This window comes from Cebidichthys violaceus, unplaced genomic scaffold (genome assembly GCF_023349555.1).
Source record: "Cebidichthys violaceus isolate CVI_PGR_0920_01 unplaced genomic scaffold, fCebVio1.0.p SCAF_32, whole genome shotgun sequence".
In the NCBI taxonomy this organism is placed as follows: domain Eukaryota; kingdom Metazoa; phylum Chordata; class Actinopteri; order Perciformes; family Stichaeidae; genus Cebidichthys; species Cebidichthys violaceus.
This window is the reverse complement of record NW_027176506.1, coordinates 2,010,149-2,022,091: the sequence shown is the minus strand read 5'-3', so window position 1 is coordinate 2,022,091 and position 11,943 is coordinate 2,010,149. Positions and strand designations below refer to the sequence as shown.

General features: G+C 44.8%; 1 pseudogene; it reads right to left on the bottom strand.

Moving 5' to 3' along the window:
• Nucleotides 1–2,814: 2,814 nt before the first annotated feature.
• On the bottom strand, nucleotides 2,815–11,928 carry LOC137882511 (endoplasmic reticulum junction formation protein lunapark-B-like; annotated as a pseudogene).
• Between the last annotated feature and the right edge of the window lie 15 nt (nucleotides 11,929–11,943).

Below are 11,943 nucleotides of genomic sequence, written 5' to 3'. Positions count from 1 at the left end.
TGTGTCCACCTGCTCTGAGCATGCGCATTGCTGTTTTCCAACACTACCGGTACTTGACTTTGCGAGCCAAGCCAAACTTAATACACCATTTTAAAGATCCAGTCACTTATCTTATGTTGTATATGAATGATAAAGTACAACTGAGGATGTTTTATGTCATGCATTAATCCAGAATTATCCACGTTTTTTTGCACAGCAGCTAGAGCTTGACCATTGCTTCTAATTATTTCTAACATTAACATTAGCAGTTACAACCTGGCATATATTTTAAAATGAAGGCGTCTGTGACTATCTCCAAAACCTTTTTACTTTGAATATGTGGTGTCAAAAAACGTATGATTCACATTCCAGATTGCCTCGACCATTATTATAATAGGATGTTTGCCTCTAATTGTGCTTTTTTATTGTTAAAATGCCACAGATTGTCCATAAAAACACAAAATAAATGGTTATAGGCCTGCAGATTATATTTTGTCCTGAAGTCTCTCATGAAAATCTTAAGCCTATGACTGTTTTTGTTTATTCTTTGTCTTTTTCTGCTTCTATCAGGATGAAGTTAACCAGATTGTGACCAGTAATGTTGGTCTCAAACAGGTAAATGTGACCCAAAATATATGCCAACTACACATTTAGAAAATTCAAAAGACTATGCTCAGAGGGTACGCCACATTGCAAGTATGTCGATTTAACAGGATTTGGAATAGATCTTTTTATATGTACAGCCAGTGAAGCGTGAGCGGCACCTGCCCCGTTTCTAGGCGGGGAAGTCGTTCGCACCTAACACGGTGGTCACTCCGTCGGCTGTCCCACCTGCAAGGATATACGTTCCTTTTTGAGGTGCTGGAACAATACCTTCGGCCTTTTATCTCACCCCGTCGCTAAATTGTTAGGATTTCGGATTAATTGTCTTCTTGAAATTCTTTTACGGCTAAAGCCCTAGGCGTTCTCAATGGGATGCAACCCTAGCACCCTGTATGTAATAGTTATGTACTTCGTCTGTACTTTACTATTGCCTATTGTGAACATTCTCACCATTTTATGACTAACACTGCCAAGTCTTCACTCAGGGTACTTACCTTAAGCTCCTCTGCATGCTTCAGTCCTCACTTCTGATCACATCATCAACGGACAGGGGGTTAAATTGTTTTAAAGGACCAGAATACTTTGGTTTCAGTCTCTTACAAAATGTAAGGCCGGATTTTTATTTAGGTTTTTCTCACAACAATCTCATACAACAATTTCAAGTCAATGAAACAGTTTCTGTGGTACAAGAAATAAGTCTAACACTCCTTCTATATGGAGTTTTCCTCTTTATCAGTTCTCACTGATTTTGCTATGAGGAATAATCCAGTCACTTTCTAAGGGGGTAAGACCCCCAAGTCCAGTTGGGGGGGAAAAAGCCCAAACTCACAGATTCTCTGTTCCTTTTTATGCTGCTAAAAAGCTCCACCTCCTTCAGGCTCATGAGTAACTCACACACAAGTCCTCCCCTCTTTTAGAGCTAACACAGAACGTAACTGGTTTGATCCTGTTCACAAGAGGAAGCATACGTTTTAGAGTGACTATTCTAATAAAGACACATATACAGTTTATATGGTTCATCACATCTATCAAAAAGTAAAGCAAGTTATAGGTTTAATCATTTCTATCAAAAAGTAAAACGGTTTATAGGTTCAATGGTTATACGTTGATTGAAAAGGTTTACACGTTATAACAGTTATACTTTTATACTTTCATACTTTTCTACGATCTCTCAACACCAGTCAATGTTTACGGTTATTTTAAGGGAATTACAGTAATGCTCACCTTTGATTATCAACAAAAGAGTGTTTCTACGCACAAATTTCCATAGAAATTAATGCTATTAAAGTTTTTACCATGTGACACCCAAAACAGTTACTCAATTATTATAATTGAGAATCTGCTGTTTAATTTACATATAGATCTAGTTGCAACTGGTAACCCATTATCATGTATTTATTTATTATTGGTGAATATGTTACACAAATAGTATCTGTTGAGTTGAACTGTGGGCCACGCCCCTTACAGCCTGAGAGCACCAGGTGAGATTGATCAGCTAATTAACTGGCTTTGCAGTCACACACTCACAGAATCACGGCAGAGCAGCACTGAGAATCTGGGAGGAAGCAACAGAAGTGACTGAAACAGTGTTTGTGCAAACCAAAGCTCGTTTTGAACAAGGAAGAAGCAGCCGGTGAGCTATCATGCATTGTAACGGTTGTAGCCCGTTGTTTGTAGCCATTGACTGAGATGAACTGATTAAGAACTGCAAATACTGATGGTTAAAAGCATGTTAGGTAAATAGTTAAAATGCTGTCATGGTATTTAAATAATTAAAAGTGGATTTGCTATGTATTTACAAGGTTAATTTTTGGGTATTTAATTTAAGTCATTTAAGTATTGTAGTCTGTTAACTGCATGTGGTTATCTTGCTTTTCATTTTCTTAAGTGGTGTTTTGTTTGTATTTAAAGGTTTTTCACCTGGTTACTTGATCACTGCATCAAACTTCTAAAATAAAAGAAAGAAGGAAAAGAAAGCAAAAGTGTGATCAATGAGTGGAATCCTGTGAAGTCTTCCTGAAATTGGCTGTCCTTTTCAAGTGGGGGAGTTTGCACATTGAAACCTCGCAAAAGTGAGGGACCACTTGACAGTATCACAAATGAATGATATTTGTGGTTTCAACTAGTTGAAACCACAAATGAATGATATTTGTGGTTTCAACTAGTTGAAATAGAAAGAAGGGTTTATGACATGGTGACTGCTGGAGGTTACAACATTTTTATTTCTTCTGCTGTGATATATACAGTACATGACAACTTGTATTTTCACAATGTATTCATTCTGGGAATAAAAACAACTAAACTTGGCTTCATCAGTACATTAGTAGACACAATGATCTCAAGTTGTTATGATGTGGTGTGTATACGGACCCAAATGCAGACACAGGACAGCAGAGTTCTTTCTCAAAAACAGGGTGTTTTAATTAACTCAGGCAGGTCAAAACACAGGAAACAAAATAAAAGAGAAAGTTCTGAGGCGGCCCGGTTCCTATAGCGACGAATTGTTCCTCCTCTCTCACCTCTGAATCCCAAAGTGAGAGAGTGCCGCTCCCGCGCTGAGTGACAGGGAAAACAAACCGGCAGGATACAGTCACGTGAAAGCAGAGGCGCGTCCACGCGCTCCGCTTAGGTCTGAGCCGGAAAATGGCTATGCTGCGTTCGCGGCTTGCAGGCAGGCAGGCAGGCAGGCAGGATTCAGTCCCGGGAAGAAACGGAGGTGCGTCTGCGCGCTCCGTCCTTGTCCAAGCCGGAAAGTGGCTATGCCGCGTACGTGGCTTGCAGACAGGCAGGCAGGTTCGACTGTGTGACACCCGAGGCTCGACACAGGAATAGGCAAGACATCACAGTTGATCTCCGTGGAACGAACTGGAGTTCTTCTTCGACCAGGTGAAACCCGAGGCTCGACACTGGACGGCAGGTAACTTGCAGACAAAACGAGGAGTTAGCTCTGGAACTTCAGAGTGAAAACGATCAGACTTATGGGGCGGAATACCAGGTAGGGTAACGGACGGACCGACAGCTGGGACGAGAATGACCGGAGTATTTATGTCGGCTGGAGTTGATCACAGGAGATGAGGCACAGCTGTGCCTACGGAGAGAGGAAGGAAGGAAGTAGGCGGGACTCTAAGGAGGACACTACTGAGGGACACGGAACAAAACACAAGCACGTGGCAAAACAAACAGACAGGGGAACGACAGCCCACATGAGGAGAGGTGATCGGGGAAAACAGGGAAACACACCTGGGTGTTTTTCACCAAATCCTCACACAAGTTTCTCTGATTTTCACCCCAGCAATGGCTCCATGTGAACCTGATGAATTCAGATGAATATGGAGGCATCAGGAAGATCAGAGTCCCTTCAACCGACATATGGAAACCAGACCTGGTGCTGTACAACAAGTACACACACACACACACACACACACACACACACACACACACACACACACACACACACACACACACACACACACACACACACACACACACACAGACAAACACCTGTTCGTCCAAATGCCTCGCATGCTTCTCTCATACTCTCCCTCTGTCCCTGTCTTCCTCAGCGCTGACGGCGACTTTGCCATCATCCACGAAACCAAAGTCCTGTTGGAGCACACTGGAATGAAAACGTGGAACCCTCCGGCCATCTTCAAGAGCTACTGCGAGATCATCGTCCTCCATTTCCTGCTCGACCTGCAGCGTGAAGCTGGGGACCTTCAAGAACCACAACGATGGGCTTCCTAACCCTAACCCGTTGGCTGAAGGGGAACCGATAAATCTAGCAGAGCAAAACTAAACTACAGATGCAAAGTAAACCGATATGAACAAGAGTCGGACAAGTTTTTAAATATCAAATATGAGTTCTGAGGGGTCTTTGGACTCTGCTGGATCTGGAAACTGGGAGCTGGACCCTTGGCTAGAGGCAAGATCACACCATTACACCCACTGGTCACTATAACACAACACGGTTAGTGTGCTCAAGGTTCCTTTGTAAAAATGACACTAGCATTTAACTGGTACGCCACTCTGCAAGCTGCTTTCTTCTGCTGACTAGTTTGTGTTGCATCACCATGACAACAACCATGGGTGACAGTGGCTAAGTGGAGACCAGGGCTGCCCTTCAATCAGAGGGTCAGCGGTTCGATCCCTGGCCCCTGCTCCACTAGCTTCATGTCAATGTGTCCTTGAGCAAGACACTTAACCCGAAAAAAAATTAAAAATAATACATAGATAGATACTGTAAGTCGCTTTGGATAAAAGCGTCTGCTAAATGACTAATGTAACAAACGATTGCCTGCACCTAGAACAAACCAATTCCATTGTGTCAACTGATTTCATCTGGTAAAAATATGAATAGAAGATATTGAGAGATTACCTCATGTCAGTTGTGTTTCTCAACCCTAACGTTACAGTTTCTTAAAGACTTGGTTGCTTTCTGGAGCAGAGAGGATGGTGATATTTGAAGGTGGTGGAGGTGTCTCACCTCTGCTGGCGCCTTGCTCACTAACAACTACATAAAGGGTAGAAGTGGACATCAACGTTGGGAAAAGAATCAAACACAAACTAATGAGAAAAGGTCAACTAGAGCAGTGCACTAAGCCTTTAACACGAGTCAGTGACATTAAGATGCACAGAACGGGGAGAAGACCTCGCCTTGCTGGCTGCTCATCTGTGTGTTGTTTCCCAGTACTTCCAGAGGGGGGCGCACTCTCCTCTGTGTCTGTCCCAGAACGCGGCGTTGGTCCAGGGGAACGCGATTCTGCTCGCAGCCTCCTCTCATAGCTGAACTCTGGGAGCCTGAGGGCACGTTTTCCTGGTCGGATTCAGGAAGTAGCAGTACGCACAACGGAACGCTAAGCAGGTGGAAGATAGGAAACAAGAAAGAGAGAGATTAGAGGGAGAGATTGTAAAAAAAAATGTACACTGTGTTCCCTCTTAGTGGAGAGTCCTTCTCATTAAATGTAATGGTGCGTTTCTGTTCTGACCGAGATATTCAAACTCTTCTTTCAGAGCCATGCCGTTATGAGAACAACACTGCTGGCAGACCAAAGCGTATCTAAAGGAAGGAAGGAAGGAAGGAGGGACAGAGGCAGACGCTGTTTGATTAAATACTTTTGCAATGTTAATTTCATTCAAGGAGCTATTTAGCAAAAGTTAATTTCCATTAATCTTCCTCGTCTACTTTGGTCAGTGAGGACCTCTGATGACCCCAGGAGACATGTACTTTAGTCCTCAATCATAGGTAAACAGAGCTCAAGAGGTGCAGCTAACTAGCACATTAGGGGTTTGATCAAGGGCTCCACACAAGTCCTGAAGGCAGGAGAAGTATATGTATCATTCTGCTGCTATAGATTCACAATCTTATCGGTTTGTGCGGGTAGAGGAGGTCTGACAATGACTGAACACCACTCCCTTGTGGGGAATCTGCAGACTGCTAAATAACAGAAGGGTCTTCACCTGTTCTGTGGTCCGTCCCCAACCAGGTCTTCAATGACTCGGTCCACAGCTCCCCTGTCTTTGGGCAGGATGGGTCTTGCCAATGGAGGACCCGGTGGGTGCATGCCTTTCAGAAAACAGATGGGAATGAGTACACACACAAAAAGGAGAATGCATTGATCTTTTAAATTCAGATATTAGACATTTCATACAGATTCAAGGTTTTACATTTGAGTTCACAGACTTGCTGATCTCTGTTGGCCTCAGTACAATGTGCAGAGTTGGAGCCTAGATTCACTACACGGGTCTTACAAAACCCAAACTAAGACTGTAGAAACCAGCCACAGCACTGTTTATTTTATGACAAGATGCAATCGCATGCTTTTCAACCGACCTACTCCTGGTAGAGGAGAGCAGGGGGTCCTGGGTCTTGCCCCCTTGAAGACGGAGGCAGACCGAGCAGATCTCTCCGGTGATCCTCCTGGAGCTGAGAGAGGGAATGTTCTGTAAGGAGAGCAACACGGGATAAAGACACAGACGCATGTCTACAACAACTGGGCTTTCTGTTCGTTCCAGTTGCCTTTGACTTAGTGCTTATCTGCACACCTATAGCCTGAGCTCCATCAGAAGCCACTGAACAAACTTTAAACGTTCATCTTTCCGTTGTGTATTGATGTGCGTCATACCTTGTCCTGGCCTAGGAGTCATCTGAGGACGCAGCAGGACTCCAGCAATCCCCGCCTGTCCTACTAGTTCTCACTAAAACTCTTTTTCTTCACCTATACTGCTGTGTCCGTGTCTGCTTCTGGGTCCAGGATAACCGGCCGTAACACTTAGCCTGAATCATTTTGTAACGAGCAAAACCTAAATGATAAGAAGGGAAACTACACTAAGGAAACATTAGGAGGCAGCTGCAATGAACATGTAGCAATTATTGTGGCAATACACATTACTTTGCATATTGTTAAAAAAAATTAAAAATAATTACATTTTGGATTTTAACATTTTGAACAGTCAACACTCCCTAACCAGTGGCAGACCGGGGTGGTGGTTCCCCTGTTCAAAAAGGGGGACCAGAGGGTGTGTGCCAATTACCGAGGTATCACACTACTCAGCCTCCCTGGTAAAGTCTACTCCAAGGTGCTGGAAAGGAGGGTTCGGCCAATAGTCGAACCTCGGATTGAAGAGGAACAATGCGGATTCCGTCCTGGCCGTGGAACAACGGTCCAGCTCTTCACTCTCGCAAGGATCCTGGAGGGGGCTTGGGAATACGCCCATCCGGTCTACATGTGTTTTGTGGACCTGGAGAAGGCGTATGACCGGGTCCCCCGGGAGATACTGTGGGAGGTGCTGCGGGAGTATGGGGTGAGGGGGCCACTTCTGGGGGCCATCCAATCCCTGTATGCCCAAAGCGAGAGCTGTGTCCGGGTTCTCGGTAGTAAGTCGGACTCGTTTCCGGTGAGGGTTGGCCTCCGCCAGGGCTGCGCTTTGTCACCAATCCTGTTTGTGGTATTCATGGCCAGGATATTGAGGCGTAGTCGTGGGGAGGAGTGTTTACAGTTCGGTGGGCTGAGGATTGCATCGCTGCTTTTTGCAGATGATGTGGTCCTGATGTCTTCATCGGGCTGTGACCTCCAGCACTCACTGGATCGGTTCGTGTGAAGCGGTTTGGGATGAGGATCAGCACCTCTAAATCTGAGGCCATGGTTCTCAGCAGGAAACCGGTGGATTGCCCACTCCGGGTAGGGAATGAGTCCTTACCCCAAGTGAAGGAGTTCAAGTACCTTGGGGTCTTGTTCGCGAGTGAGGGAACAATGGAACGTGAGATTGGCCGGAGAATCGGAGAAGCTGGGGCGGTATTGCAGTCGCTTTACCGCACCGTTGTGACGAAAAGAGAGCTGAGCCGCAAGGCAAAGCTCTCTATCTACCGGGCAATCTTCGTTTCTACCCTCACCTATGGTCATGTGGACTGGGTCATGACCGAAAGAATTAGATCGCGGGTACAAGCGGCCGAAATGGGTTTCCTCAGGAGGGTGGCTGGCATCTCCCTTAGAGATAGGGTGAGAAGTTCGGTCATCCGTGAGGGACTCTGAGTAGAGCCGCTGCTTCTTTGCGTGGAACGGAGCCAGTTGAGGTGGTTCGGGCATCTGGTGAGGATGCCACCTGGGCGCCTCCCTAGGGAGGTGTTCCAGGCACGACCAGCTGGGAGGAGACCCCGAGGGAGGCCCAGGACCAGGTGGAGGGACTATATCTCCAAACTGGCCTGGGAGCGCCTCAGGATCCCCCAGTCAGAGCTGGCTGATGTGGCCCGGGAAAGGGAAGTTTGGGGTCCCCTGCTGGGGCTGTTGCCCCCGCGACCCGATCCCGGATAAGCAGACGAAGATGAATAAATGAACACTCCCTAACCTAATGGCATCCAAACTCTCTTTAAACAAGTCAGTAAAAGCCACATATATTAAATGTTGAGTGTTTTGTAAACCTTTAAATCTTCCAATTCATCATCTAAAAAGGAGACAATAACAGTGTTGTGAGTTTAAGTCTGCAAAAAAACAAAAAACCAACAACAAAAAAACGAGAGGTAATACAAACTATATACTAAATACTAAGTCAAAGAGTCATTTGGTAAGTCACAACATTAACCAGACCATGAAACAGAGGTGTTGTGTGTTCGCTGGATGGACAGACGGACAACTTCCTGTTTCTCTCAGTGCGTTTGAAAAGAGAAAGACCAACAACTTCCTGATGAACCAAACCCTGAGGACGAGGGAGAAAAAGAGAAGCACATGTTCTTAATAATCAGCTTCAGAGTCAAACTTTACAACTAACATTAAGTCACTTTGCACACTGTACAGTTTGTCAAAGAAAACAGCATGCATTGAAGGAACAGGGTACTAAAGTAATAGTTTGAGATGGTTGTGAGGGAGATTATGAATGAACTCACAGCACAGGGTATATGAAGAAAGGCAGGGCCATGGCTATTCTCTGAAACCATTGTTCAGGTAGGTAGAGCCACAACCAGCGAGGTCATTCGGTACCACACACACACACACACACACACACACACACACACACACACACACACACACACACACACACACACACACACACACACACACAGTGAGGGAGAGGAAAATGCAATTCAAGCACATCTGGGATGTTTTGCTGACTCTACCTTCTGCAGACGTTGGTTTTTGGCTCTGAACTCCTCCAGCTCTTTAATCTCCTACAAGGGAAACATGGAGGTTTAAAGGTTATTCAAGCAGTGTGCAAAGAAGCTCAAATAATCAGACGTCAAGGTTAGAGTTCACTAATTGAGAGTTAGCAGAAATCTGTTTTCGGTAACTTTAAGTTCTATTTGTTCTTGGATTTCATTTGGGATACTCAAATATGAGTTTCAGGTTGATATGCCCCATCTTCAATAAAATACAGAGCTTTCTCATGAAGCAGGTTTGAGGACATTCCTGCACCATGTTCAGTGTGATCATCCTGTAATTCAATCATCCTGCTTGGGAGAAAGGCCCCTGATGTATTGTAGAACTATATAGATACACACACACACACACACACACACACACACACACACACACACACACACACACACACACACACACACTGTGAGAAACCAAAATGCAAACTGGGCATGCATGGACCGCTCAACTGTACTCATGATCTAAAGAAGAACACAGAGAAACTGAGTGACTAAGAAAGACAAAAACAGATCCAGGGTTTAGTCGGTACCTTGTGGATGTTCTCCAGCTGCTCCACTGTGGTTGGCTTTGTCTGGATTGAGGATGAAGATCAGAAAGTCATCATCGGGTTCATCAGACAAAGGTATCACAGTCAACAGCTGACTGATGTGTCAGTAATCAATCAACCCTGTCACTGTACACACATGTACTTGGGACTAATCAAGGGTCACTTCCTGCTTCACTGAAATATCTTGGCTGACTGTCAAAAGAAAATGTCACTTCACATTTCTCTACATCTGTGCATATTCCTCTCATTCTACTTCTGAAGATGTATGATTTCAAAAACCAAGGGTTGCACTTTCTATTGCTCCACTCTGTCTGTCTGTCTGTCCCTTTGACTTCTCTAGTACGTCTAAAAATAGCACTTGAACTTCATCAAGCTCGGGTGCAGGGTTCACTGTGTCCACAGTTAACAACCAAATCATCTCTAATACTTTCATCACTTGAACATCACTAAAGTCCACTATGACTCAGTGTTCAACTTATTTGTTGTCTCACTGTTCAAGGCTTGTGAAGTCAAATCTATCCATTCATAATCGTTTGATGAATACTGGTTGACGTACTGCACAACTTGGCCTCATGCTAGATTTCAGCGCTCTTAAATCTTTGCAATGAAAGACAACACTATTAATGTTGGTCCCAGCGCTCTCCCTGAAGAGATCAGAGCAACAACATCAGATTTGCCATCTTCTTAAAAAAGACTTTCTTTAAGATTTGATGAAGCCTGTATTAGTCTGGTCTCATAATTGTTGTTGGTTTCTTGCATTCTGTTCATATTGTGTCGTGTTAATAACTCCTTGATTTCACTTAAAGCTGAAGTGTTTTTTAAATGTCTTCTTACCCTCATCTGATATTAGAGCCGTATCTGTCGATTACAGTCGTCTCCTCTTTGGTTCACTATTGAACACAAAGTGTCTGTTAAAACACAATCCTGGCTACAGTTAAAACAATGTATGCTGCTGATGTTAAACACCACGTCAGCCCTGCTTTGACATTAAACACTTGCATCATGGAGGATTCAGCAAGCTGCTGATAGAGAAGCTGTTCAGTGGCTGCCATTGTTGTTGTGGATTTACTGAATCAATCTTTGCCCATGGCTGCTCACAGAACAAACAGACGTAGTTCATAAACAAACAACATAATGTGTGGAGACCTCTGTGAGATGTCTCCTGGCTAGATGGATCTCATGGAGCTGGTCAGGCTCGTGGTAACAGCAGGTTCATTCCACATCTGCATTTATGACAAAGGACAACATAGAAGGACGGTCATCTCGCAGACAACAACGCGTGCTGTGAGGCATTTTAAGTTTTAAAGCATTCCTAGTGCTGGATATTATGTGTCACAGTGTGTTTACTTAGGAAGTGTTAAACCAAAGAGTGTGGTCATTGAATGTATATTGAGTGTCTGTGATGGGGGTTTGAGGAATGTCAGAAGGTGTAAACCAGCGGGGGAAGAGGGTAGTTCACTGAGGTGTCTGCCCAGGACAATGGGTCAGGATCCAAGGAGGAGCCCATTGGACTTCAGCCAATCATGGAGCTGATCAATAGGTTGAGGAATGTAACTCTGGGGGGGCAAAGGAGCTGTTTGTCCCCTGAGAGAATCAGACTTCCTTCGTACCATGGGGCAGATACATCAATCTGTCCTGTGGTATGAACGAGGTCTCATATTTCTTCGGTAGTGTAATTTGGTTTGTGATTGTTTTGGCTTCTGTTAACAATATTAAATACTTTTGATTTTGACCTGGACCTGCTGACTCCTGCCCTGCTTGCTGATGGAACAAAGAGTGCAAAGGGGGGGGGGGCTGCTGCTTCTTCTCTTCAGTGGCCTTCTTCTCCACTATGGCCTTCTTCCTCTCTGTTTGAGAAATTTCTGAACATTACAGTGCTCCGTCTAGTAACGAATCCTCCATCGCTTTGAGGATGTTCTGTGATAGTGTAGGAAGCGGACCCAAACGCACACTCACAGCAGGATGAATCCAGCCAGGGGTTTTATTTCTCACGTGCAGAATCAATACAGATCAACACGCTAAACAGCGGCACAGTGTCCAGTGGACCAAAGTCTCTCCTTCGGACTCGGGGAGGAAACCGAACTCTCACCGGGGAAAGGTCCGGACGGGATCGCTCGAGGCCGTGGACACGGAAGACAACCGGTGCCAGAAGACCTCCAATGGGCGGGA